Source organism: Cynoglossus semilaevis, chromosome 9, assembly GCF_000523025.1.
Source record: "Cynoglossus semilaevis isolate Cse_v1.0 chromosome 9, Cse_v1.0, whole genome shotgun sequence".
Classification (NCBI taxonomy): domain Eukaryota; kingdom Metazoa; phylum Chordata; class Actinopteri; order Pleuronectiformes; family Cynoglossidae; genus Cynoglossus; species Cynoglossus semilaevis.
The window spans coordinates 9,565,588-9,576,484 of NC_024315.1; the positions used below are offsets into that span (position 1 = coordinate 9,565,588).

A 10,897-nucleotide genomic window follows, 5' to 3' on the forward strand; every position below is an offset into this window, starting at 1 on the left:
GTGTGTGTGTGTGTGTGTGTGTTATGGAGACTCATGAGAAATCACACAGACATACAATCATCCAGTAAACAGCCCCACAACTACTATTACGTTCCCACTTTGAACACATCCAGCAGCGTGTGTCTGTGCTTCAGTTTCCTCCATTTGTCTCCAACTGGGGCAGCAACAGCTGACACCTGACAGAAAAAAAATAGAAAAGAAAAAAGAACACAATTCCATTTCAACATCATATAAATGAATATTGTGATCTATATTTAAATGCTCCTAATGTGCTCGCTTAAAGAATGTAGTACCTTGTGAAGTGGAACGAGAACAACTGTGTGCGGCTGCTCAGTGTGTGTGTGTGTGTGTGTGTGTAATCCTGGCAGATCACACACAGTTACGTACTGTATGTCACCTGACAATTTGAGTCGGGCATCTTCGCTTGACGGTGTTAAGCAAGGAGTTCTGATCCCAATTTGGACCTTCTGTGTGAAACCTCCATGTGTCCTGACGCTCTGCAAGATTAATGTGTTTTGTTGCCTCCACTACCTGAAACCCCCCCACCCCCACCCCCGTACTCACAATGCTTCTTCAGTCATGTCTGATCACAATGCTAGACATGGCCTATTTTCAGATAAAAGATGAAGCAGGTTACACGACCACAAAGGAGCAGAACAACAACACCACTAACTGCAGATATTGCAACATCTTAGCAAAGCATCTTGGGGCATACTAATGATGGGGGGAAAGAAAGCCAAATGAGAACATCTCTCTTCTGTGAGTTTCTCTCTAATTACAGAGCAGGGACATATTAATGACGCCACAATGATCTATATGTGGTTTTACAACTGTAATTTTCGAATGCATAATTTTTCACGGTTGACAAGTAACCGATGAACATCGAACTCAGTCAATTTAATGTAATGTCGGAAGGAAAGAGCTGCATCAATATATGGACAATGAGCGAGAAACTCTCACCACAATCACTGCGACCTCGTCGATACTGTGTTAACCAACCACTGCACTGTATATTCATCATGTAATGGACACAGCGCATGAGTACGGAATGACTTGGATGAACATAAATGCTTCTGTTGCCAAGCTGATCAAGAATAGATGCTTTGGACGCGGGCCATTTGTTTGACATAGATTGAAGCGGAATTCAAAAATACTCAGAGAGAAAACCTCTGGATGACGAACAGAGGAAATGGACAACAGTAATCAACACAGCTGTAAAATGATCACAGCTGACCTTCTGATTACCAGATACTCATCCTGGAGCTGGGACACCACACAACTAGAAAGTCCTCAACCAGCAGTAATCTCACATCTAACTCAATATCAATATTTGGAACCTAATCTATGGTTAGAATATCAATATTTGGAACCTAATCTATGGATTAGGTGCACGTTTAAAGTTGAACGTGTGATTTGATGAATAAAAACATTTTGGAAATATTGCTTCCATCCATCTTCTACCACTTATTCCTTTTCAGGGTCACAGTGGGGCTGGAGCCAATCCCAGCTATCTACGGGTAAAGGCGAGGTACACCGTGGACGGTTCGCCAGTCCATCCCAGGGCCATATAAAGAGAGAAACAACCCTTTACAATCACATTCATACCTATGGTCACTTCAGGGTGTCCGGACAACATATTCACCTAACAAGGATGTTTCTGGGCTGTGGGAGGAGCCGGGGAGTCTGGAGAAAACCGTACCCTTTCCATTGTACAATAAGTCAAGTCATCTGAAAGGTGTCGGCAGTTCTGCACCTGTGCTGAGCTCCATTTAGAATCTCAGTACTAAATCTGTAGGAAGGTGGACTAAAAACAGTAACATCACAGAGCAGTTCAGAGGGAGGGAGAGGTAGATCCTAATGACTCTTCTATTACACATCCTTTAATGATGGAATGTGGAATTTTTAAAAAAAAATACAGATAAAAATTACTATAAAAATGTAATCACCGCTATTCTTAAATTATTGTGAATTAGATACTTTACATTGATATAGTTGGACAGTCTTTCACATAAAAGTCCCTTATTCATCCCACAATGGGGAAATTCACAATGTGAGTCTTTGCAACCCACACAAAGGGTGCTACAGGAGGCGCCATGATGTATGTGGTTGCCACACAGGAGGCGCCCTTAGCTATCTGGTTTCTCGAGGGCTCAAACTCAGGACATTCTGTGTGTAAGGCAGATTTGTAAGGCAGACATGATAACCGCTACACTACGGAACCTCTAAAAGCATAACTCTAATTGTATAAAGTATATACTGTAGTTATTATTGACTGAAGACTTGGCCTTAGTATGATCCTTGTGTCCCGATCAATGTTTGTGAATACTAACAGTCATTCACCCAAGCAGCTGAGGACTGATTCACACGTCACAGATCTGCCGTCAGAGTCCGTGTGGTACAGACTGCACTGCAGAGTATACTGCAGGATGACTGGTTAATGTCAATGGTGTTTGGTTATTATTCACTTGGACTTCTTCAGGAAACACATTAAATGTAGGCCATGACACTCCTTACTGACTGTTTGTACACAGGAAACAATCATTTATACTAACTCCACCTGTAGATAATTACTTCAGAAGTTTTAAATCAAAAGCAGTGGTGAGGAGACTTTCAGGTCATCTTTGTATAAACACTTTTGTTTCATCGACCAAAACGTCGGCTCAGTCACAATCATTTATTCTCAACCCATGGATGAAGCTCCACCTTAAACAACTGCACCTATCTTCTCTGCCTACAAAATGTGTTAACTGCTCTTGCTGCTGAGGCAACTGAAATTAGGTCACCGCTAATAACGCTGTGAGTTCAGAGCTACTGGTTAGCTGCTGTACATTGTGCAGTCTTTACTGTAATATATTAGGACTCAGCGTTTTTCCAGCTGGAAAGAAAATATACACACATATACTTCAACATGAAGTAGGGCAGACACCAAATTTACATTTTAACAATGTTTTGTTAAAACTGAGCATAGTGAATAATAAATCAGAAATATACAGGGACTGAAAAACCAGTCTCTTTGATTACCTTCCACATAATTGAAAAGGATTTTTGCCTTTTTGCTACATTTGATTTTGTGTTACCTGAATGTATTTCAGCTGGGAAAAGAACAAGTTGATAATATCAACAAAGGCTAAGTTGCAGAACAATAATACAATTCTTTGTACTTCACATTTATTCTCTGTTCAGTTTTCTTGTGTCTCACCTTGTGTTTGTCTTTCAGGTGCTACTCCCTAACCTCCTGTGTCCACGCCTCCCTAATCTCCCTGTCCCTACCTACCGTGTTTCCCTCCAAGGTGATGGCCTAACCATCTTCACCCGTGTCTCATTTACTCCTCCCCTGTCTGTACACACACCCCTCACTTCCCCTCTTTGGTTGCCAGGTTAGTCTGATCCAGCCTTTCCTCCAGTGAATTCCATGTGTGTTCACTTTTACTCTTTGTTGACCTTTTGACCTTTAGCCTAGCAAATCATTCTGTACTTCAGCCATGTATCTATTGGTTGGCCTTCTTGTGTTTTAACCTTTGCCTTTTTTATCTGACTACGATTGAGCCCACAACATTGTACCCTAACCCTCAGGTCCAGCAGTCCCTCAGCCAGCCTTGTCAGTAGCAGTGTATTCCAATTACATTTTGAATTAATGGCCCACAGATATTGAAGAATTTCAATATCTGTGACACGTGACTAAAATGCATGTTTTAATATTATTAAAAACTTAACACAGAATTGTGGGTTTATATGATCAAAACACTCTCTTGAAGCCTCGTTACCACTCTTCTCCTACCTCTCTGGCATGAGTCATACTGCTGTGCCCTGGCCACCAGAATTGTTGACAATTTTAGATGTGCTAAGAGACTTTTTAGGTTTTGGGTTTTTTCAGTTTAGAGTTTATTTTTAAAGTTTAATAAGCGGGGCTGCAGCCTGCTGCAGATTAAAAGAACTCATGGCGAGAAATTGTAAAATGTAGAAAGTGCAGTTCAAAATGACTGTCTGATGATAAACGACAAATGTCCTCAGTGAACACTACCAACACTTGCTGCTCATGAGAGCTTCACTCCTGTAACGTACTGGACTTTTACAGGAAAGGTGTGAGGTGAGGTGAGAGCAGACTTTCAGCACTCTCAGACACCCAGAGAGAAGGTGAACAGCAGATAATCGCTCTGAGATGTAGACAAACCAGAGAGATGTTAGAGTCTGATGCCCACATTTCCATAAAAAGCTTATAATTATCATAGTTTCTATCTCACTCTATCATTATTCCACCCGTAGGCATTATCTTCACAATCTAATTGAAAGAGGTAACAGGGATTATGTCCTTCAAATGAGCTAATAAGCATATTTCACAGGCAAAGCACCTAATTGAGTCTGTTTTACATTCCCTTTGACAACAAGCTACCCAGATCTGTCTGTTCCTGTACTGAGAGGTAGCACACATGGAGGAACAGGAGTAATTGTGCTTAAAGGACGGTGTCCAGACAATGGCACTGAGGTATTGATCTCTCTCAGTGGTAAACATAAGGCAAGACTGTTGGATTGATATTTAGCACAGCAGCGCTGCGCGGGTTCTGACAGAAACAAAGAATGGTCTGAAGTAAAAAACAAAGTTAGTACACATAATAATCAAACGACAACCCCAAAAATCCATCCATCCATCCATCATCAGCTGTTCAGCACCAGCCACAGTCACAGCGTGATTACAGCGTGTATGCCACTTACAGTATTTGGGAATATAAATAACATATATTTAGAGTGAGATGGAGGGCAGCAGATCAGGGGGAAGGAGGGAGAGGGTACAAGTAATTTGTGGAGGGGCATTCATCCAGTCTGCCTGCATGGCAAGATAATCTCCTCCCATTACTACAGCACAAAGCCGTTCAGGTTTTCCATTAAGTGTACAACCACAACCTCCCTTGCCTCTCAGACAGCCATTAGGTCTGAGATTGAGTAAACCTCTATTTACATACTGCAGCAGAGGGACATGCTGCATCTCTGACCATGTTACCACATCTGTGGGTGGGAAAAAAAAAATCTGCATCACGTCCAGATCAAACTCACAGCTCGTCGTGCCCTACATTTGTCCTTGAGATAACTGTTTGTCCCTAGTTTATCTGAAGATGCTCAGATCCGTTACAGCTTTGTCCACGAGTCTCATAACAAGGTGTCTGGTTTGTATGGCTAGTGCAACACAGCAGGACTGAGCACAATGACAAAACACATGGTGGTTATGTTGCATCATCAATGTTTGGCCCAGGCCATGACTTCAAATCAGGCTGTGGTTTCACGATGTTCTGTTCTCGCTCAAAGAAACAAGCTATGTTCAGTTGCTGGCACAAAACGCTAATGTAGCAAAAAAAAAAAAAACGTTCATCATTCTTACTTCAACCAGATGTGCTGCGACCTAAAGAAACCAGAGGGACTCGTGTACACAAACATACTCTGCTAACTTTCCCAAAAACTTTTCTAATCTCCCCCTATTTTTTAATGAGCTCTTCAGAGGGAAAGGAGCAGAAATATGTCTGGACACATTATGGTCAGTGCTGTGCTTGGCCCAGACCTCACCCTTTTTAAATGTTACTTTCCCTGGCCATGTGAGCCGATAATCCAGCAAATTTACTTCTTAATTCTTGTATTATTTGAAAATAAAATAAAAAACATTTCCTTTTCGAGCTGCCTGTTTCAAGTATTATACACTGGGATTGATGAGAAGGAGCCATGTGACATTTCCGGGTGATGAAATATGTGAATCATGTAATTTTCCCTGAGTGTTTGACGAATCTTTTGAGCACTGTTTGAATCACGATGTAATCATCGCACCTCAAAGTGACGCATCGCATAAAAAGCAGTGACACTAACAGGCTGTGTGATTTGGGGCGAGAGCATTTATTTTAAGCAGGTGCTCGTTGCTGAGGTTACCCCCAGGGTGGAAGTTGGTGATCACAGGTGCTGCTAGCTTCTCACTTCACTTGAATGGTCTTGGTGGCACAGCTAGAGTGCAGCATGTCAAGGTACATTATTCTTTTGATCAGGCGGTGCACAGCCAGGTTTAGACCTGCGTGTTTCCTGGTCAAACGCAGGACAGAGTTCCTTTCATTTCCTTCTGCTCCTGCCGTCCATGATATGATCAACCAACCCCCTCACATTTCACTGACACATTTTCTCTATTTTATCACATGCACGCCGTGTCCCTGAGGGATCCACTGACACAGAGATTTCATTAACTGAGATTTTGCCCTTAACTCCGACAAGTAGGAGTGTACAAGATTTAATAAAATTCATTTTTCAAATAATTGATGACACACCAATAATGTAAGCTATTAAATATGACCTCAACCATGATAAAAGTCACATTCTGTCAAAGTAATAGTCCTAATTCATTTTTAACTATTTGATTTGACCCTTTTGCGCCCTCTATGGCCTCAGATTTGATTTGATACAATATTACGGCACAGGGTTAATTACTGGATGTCTGCCTTTGTGTCACATTTCTCAGGGAGTTTGAGATAACCTTACATCTTTTTTGTCTCTCTGGGGACCAAATTGCTGCGGACTTTCAGCGACCAGCCTGCTGTTCCAGCTCTAAAGCAAAGATCAGCTTTAACACAGGCACATTATTTGCCATTGACCTAATTTAATCCTGCACAGATCCTGCAATCGTTCTGCCTTCCTCTCTCCCTACGCTCTTGTTTCTCCCTTACCTTACTTCCCTCTGGTTGTTGTGATGAATAGGTTTGCTTTTTAGGACAAATGACAGCTAAATGATTAATTGTGTGTGTTCTCTCACTCTTTTGCTGTCTTACTTTTATTTTTTTAATTTCTGTTTTCTCACACTTTCGCTTGGAAAAATGATATCCTTACCTGGGTTTGCCCCTATCAGCATATTCCCATAAATAAAAGAGAACGTGAGGAGGAAAAGGAGTGTGTGTGTGTGTGTGTGAGAGAGAGCGTGCATGTGTGTTTGTGATGAAAAGCAGTAGCAGCAGTGAACATGCACAAGTGAGAGTAGTGGCCGGATAGAGAGAATACAATCTCTCTCCCGATCATACGTGTGAAGGTGACATTAAAAAGCAGAGATAGAGAATGGGAGATGCCAGAAGTGCAAACTGATTTAGTGAGTAACCATTTCTGTCCAAGCTCCTCGCATAACAGCACAATATATAATATAGCCTTCAGCTATCACTGCAGACCAAAAGGTGTTTTGTTTTTCTACCAAAATGAATAATTTACTTTTTTTAAATAATACCCATTCCCCACCAAGAAAACCCAAACAAATCTTTTTTGTTTTTAAAGACAGAAAATGTATGTAAATGTTAAAAAATGTATATTAGTCGGATTTTGTTTTAAAAAATGTGATGTCATATCATGTGCAAAACACATAACTGAATAACTGCATTGAAACAGACAAAGGAGAATTTGCCTGTGAATTTACAACGATGAGGAACAAAGCAGCAGCAGAATACGAGGTACGGCTGATTGTGGCAGGATGTAAAGCCACTGCTCCATAGCAGGACGCCATGCTGTGCTTAATGAAGCAACAGTGCAGGCAATTAGTTCTTCATATGACTTCAGTCAGAGAGTTTGAGAGGTGAACACACCATTAACCACCTGACCTACTTAATGCCAATTCTCTTCGTACAGCACATACGTGTGTTTAAGCACACGATGCAACGATAAATAAAGGAGAATAAATGACTAGAAATTGTCGTTCGGAGTCTTGAAGCGTTGCACATTTCTTTAATGAGTGTCTTTGTCTTTGTACAGATATCTGTGTACTGTACTGTATGTATAACCATGACAAAAAAAATCTACAGTGGAATTAACTGAGAATGCAACAATACAATTGGATGCTCACATTGTTTCATCTTATCAGTGTGAACTCCTCGTCAAACAGCCAAACAAAACTAATGTGAACCAAGGAGAGTTCAACAACACGGGCAGAATAAGAATTTTAGAATTTATAAAACAAGTTGTTGGCATCAGGCCATTTCACAACTACAACACTGGCTCCAACCAGTCCATTTTCACTTTAGTGCACAAAACAGGGGTCTACCCCTCCACTGGGAGCTGACGGGTGCATGAAATGTGACAAAGCTATTGCACCTACTGTGTATTTTTTTTCTGTAAAAGTAAGGGCTGCAGGATTCATCAGCAAAGGAAATCACCAAATAAAGACTTTGGTTGGATACAGTACAGTAAGCATATCTGTGAGTGGCCAGAGTCCAGTCACACAGGGGAATATTCAACAGTTCCTCACTGCAGCACTGCCTCGTCAGGAAAAGAACAGAAAAAGTGAAAAGAAAGTGGAAAGAAAAACTAGAGGGAAAGCATTAAAATCAGTCCATGCTTACCAGGGCCTTTTGTTTTTCCCTGAGCATAACATTACTTCCTTCCCCGCTTTATTTTTCATCAATCCACAACCTGGAGTTGCACTGAATTTGCAGGAATAAATATGCTGGTTGTGCATCTGTAAAATTAAAGCACAATGTTCATTGAACCAGCAAAAACAGTTTGGTATTTTCAGTGCAGTATGTGAAATCAAAAATGAACAAAAAAGAAGGAGAATTATTGATCCTTTGTCCACCATTAATATAGAAATCCTGTCATTTCTACCATATTTAGACTGGATTACATTAGATTAGATTACATTAGATTAGTACATCAGACTGAACCTTGATTTTACACTGGGAAAATTGTTGACATTTATACAACACTCAATCAGGATAAATTACATGGAAAGGGATTGGAGGTACTCAGGTTATACTGTATATGTATCAGCCTTGTACCCAGTTTCTTTATCTACTAATACTGTATGAGACGGGCGTCCTGATGTGTGAATTTTGGAGACATTTAAATTTGAAGATTTTTGAAGATTCATTAGAGAATTTCAGGTTTTTCAAGTGCATAGTTGGGCAATTTATACATTGTTGATTATCAACTTTTTGCCATCATAAATACAGACACCTCATACACTGACAACAGTCATACTGACATAAGATGATGTTGATGGTCTTGACTAAATACGGGTTTAAGTTTGATATATAATTAAAACCAGTTTTATTACTTTTTACTTTGACTAAATACCTAGAGAAAGGGCAACCATAAATTACTAGAAAATTCATGAATCTGCGATAAATCTAAAATAACAACTTTTTTGGTGATTATACTCTTTATTAAGTTATTGCTGGCATCGGATTACAGGTCTGATCTCTGATCTGCCCGATAATAATGATTATTTAGAAACAAAAACAGCTCAAACGAAGCTGGTTCATTGTGTTCAATGAAACCAGGTAGGGTAGACGACGACAGACCTTTTAACTCCAAATCTCTGTGGAGACATGGCTTAAACAGGCTTATAACAAGAAAAAAAAGTCTCATTGTGTAATTGTATTTGTGTTAAAGGATATGTTAATTCTGACTTACTAGCCGCCTGTTGCTGACCACTGCTCTGAAGGACGAGGGCAGTGAGCGACATGTATAATCCTTTCATATTTAGCAGGGTAATCACCTTTCATTACATAATCCTCAAGTGTCTCTCACTGCCATCAGTTATCTGAGACAATCCGGCAGAGCAGGCCGATTCAAAATAAACTATTAAATTACAAAAATATACCATTTCTTCTGAATGCTGCACAAGGTAAGAATATAAATATAATAATGGTTCATATATAGTCAGTGCCAACAAGCTGTTTTTAGCTTTGCTGTTTACACTAACAGGTAGCAGCCCACTTACTCACTGACAACACTGTGTTTGTTGTATCTGTATCTCAAGTGCATTTCATAATAGGAGCAAACAGATGGCCAAGCCACCGTTTGCATTTTCTTTGATTCAATAGTTGTGCTCCTGCTGATTGTTTATATGCAAACAGTCAGGTCACAATTATTAAGAATGATTCAAAACAAGAGATGAATGTTTCCCAAACACACTGGCAGAGAAATTTGGACTCAAATGGTTAAAAAAAAAAAACTGGCCTTCATTTTCTGCCTGTGTGCAGTTAAACTAAAGGTGACAGTCTCATTTCAGANAAGAAGAGGGGGCAGGGGGTGAGAAAACAGTTGATGGGGTGTGAATATAGGGGAAGGTCCAAATGCATTTTTTATCACTTGTTTATAGTTCAGACACAGGGTTGGCCCAGTGGGATTGATCGTCTTCTGACAGAACTGCGGGAGAACAGAAAGTACTTCTTCTCAGCACCAGGTTAGCAGCAGTGTCTTTGTCATCTCTCCATAGATCATTCAGTCTCTCTTTCTACCCAAACACACAACCCCGGAACAGCTGGACACAAACTTCTGCTTCATCTGCCATCTGCTAACTTAAATTTTAGAACAACTAGAGCAGTAAAAACACCACATCCAGTGGTCCCTCTCCTCTCGCGGTGTTTGTATCCAAAGACCTGCCGTGAAAAGGGAAAAACAGAACCTTTCCATCTTTTTACCATCGAAACATCCTATTTATCATAAGTGAAGAGTGGTGTAGAGTGTAGGGTCCCTGTTGATGACTGATATTTCTTTTACGCCACTTTTCTTTTTCTAATCAAATCTCAATGTTGTTGGAATATCAGATTAAAATAACTGTAGGGCCTCGGGGGAATAATCACCTTTATTTTGTGTCTGTTTTTGTCCTGTCCTTCTCTCCAGTTGTTCTTGTGAAATATATTTAGAATTTCAATTGCCTGCTCAAACCCCTGACGTTGCAGTAACAGCCCTCGAGTTCAGGCTGCTCTCCATCATCAGCTGTGTTAGCCGTGATTGTTTGGGGCCTTTCCACCTGGACCTCAATTTCATTACTTCAATTAACCTGATTAGGATCTAAGATTGCCTGTGACAGGCTCCATGATTGACATCAATTGGCCATTTAGGAGATGTACAGCAGCCACAGTATTGCTTAGTGACCTGAGTGGTGAACCAT

General features: G+C 40.4%; 1 protein-coding gene across 3 annotated transcripts in view; it reads right to left on the bottom strand.

The window, feature by feature from the left end:
• The window catches only part of doc2g (double C2-like domains, gamma), a 59,345-nt gene that overhangs the window by 28,466 nt on the left and 19,982 nt on the right, over positions 1 to 10,897 (bottom strand). The window lies entirely within an intron of this gene.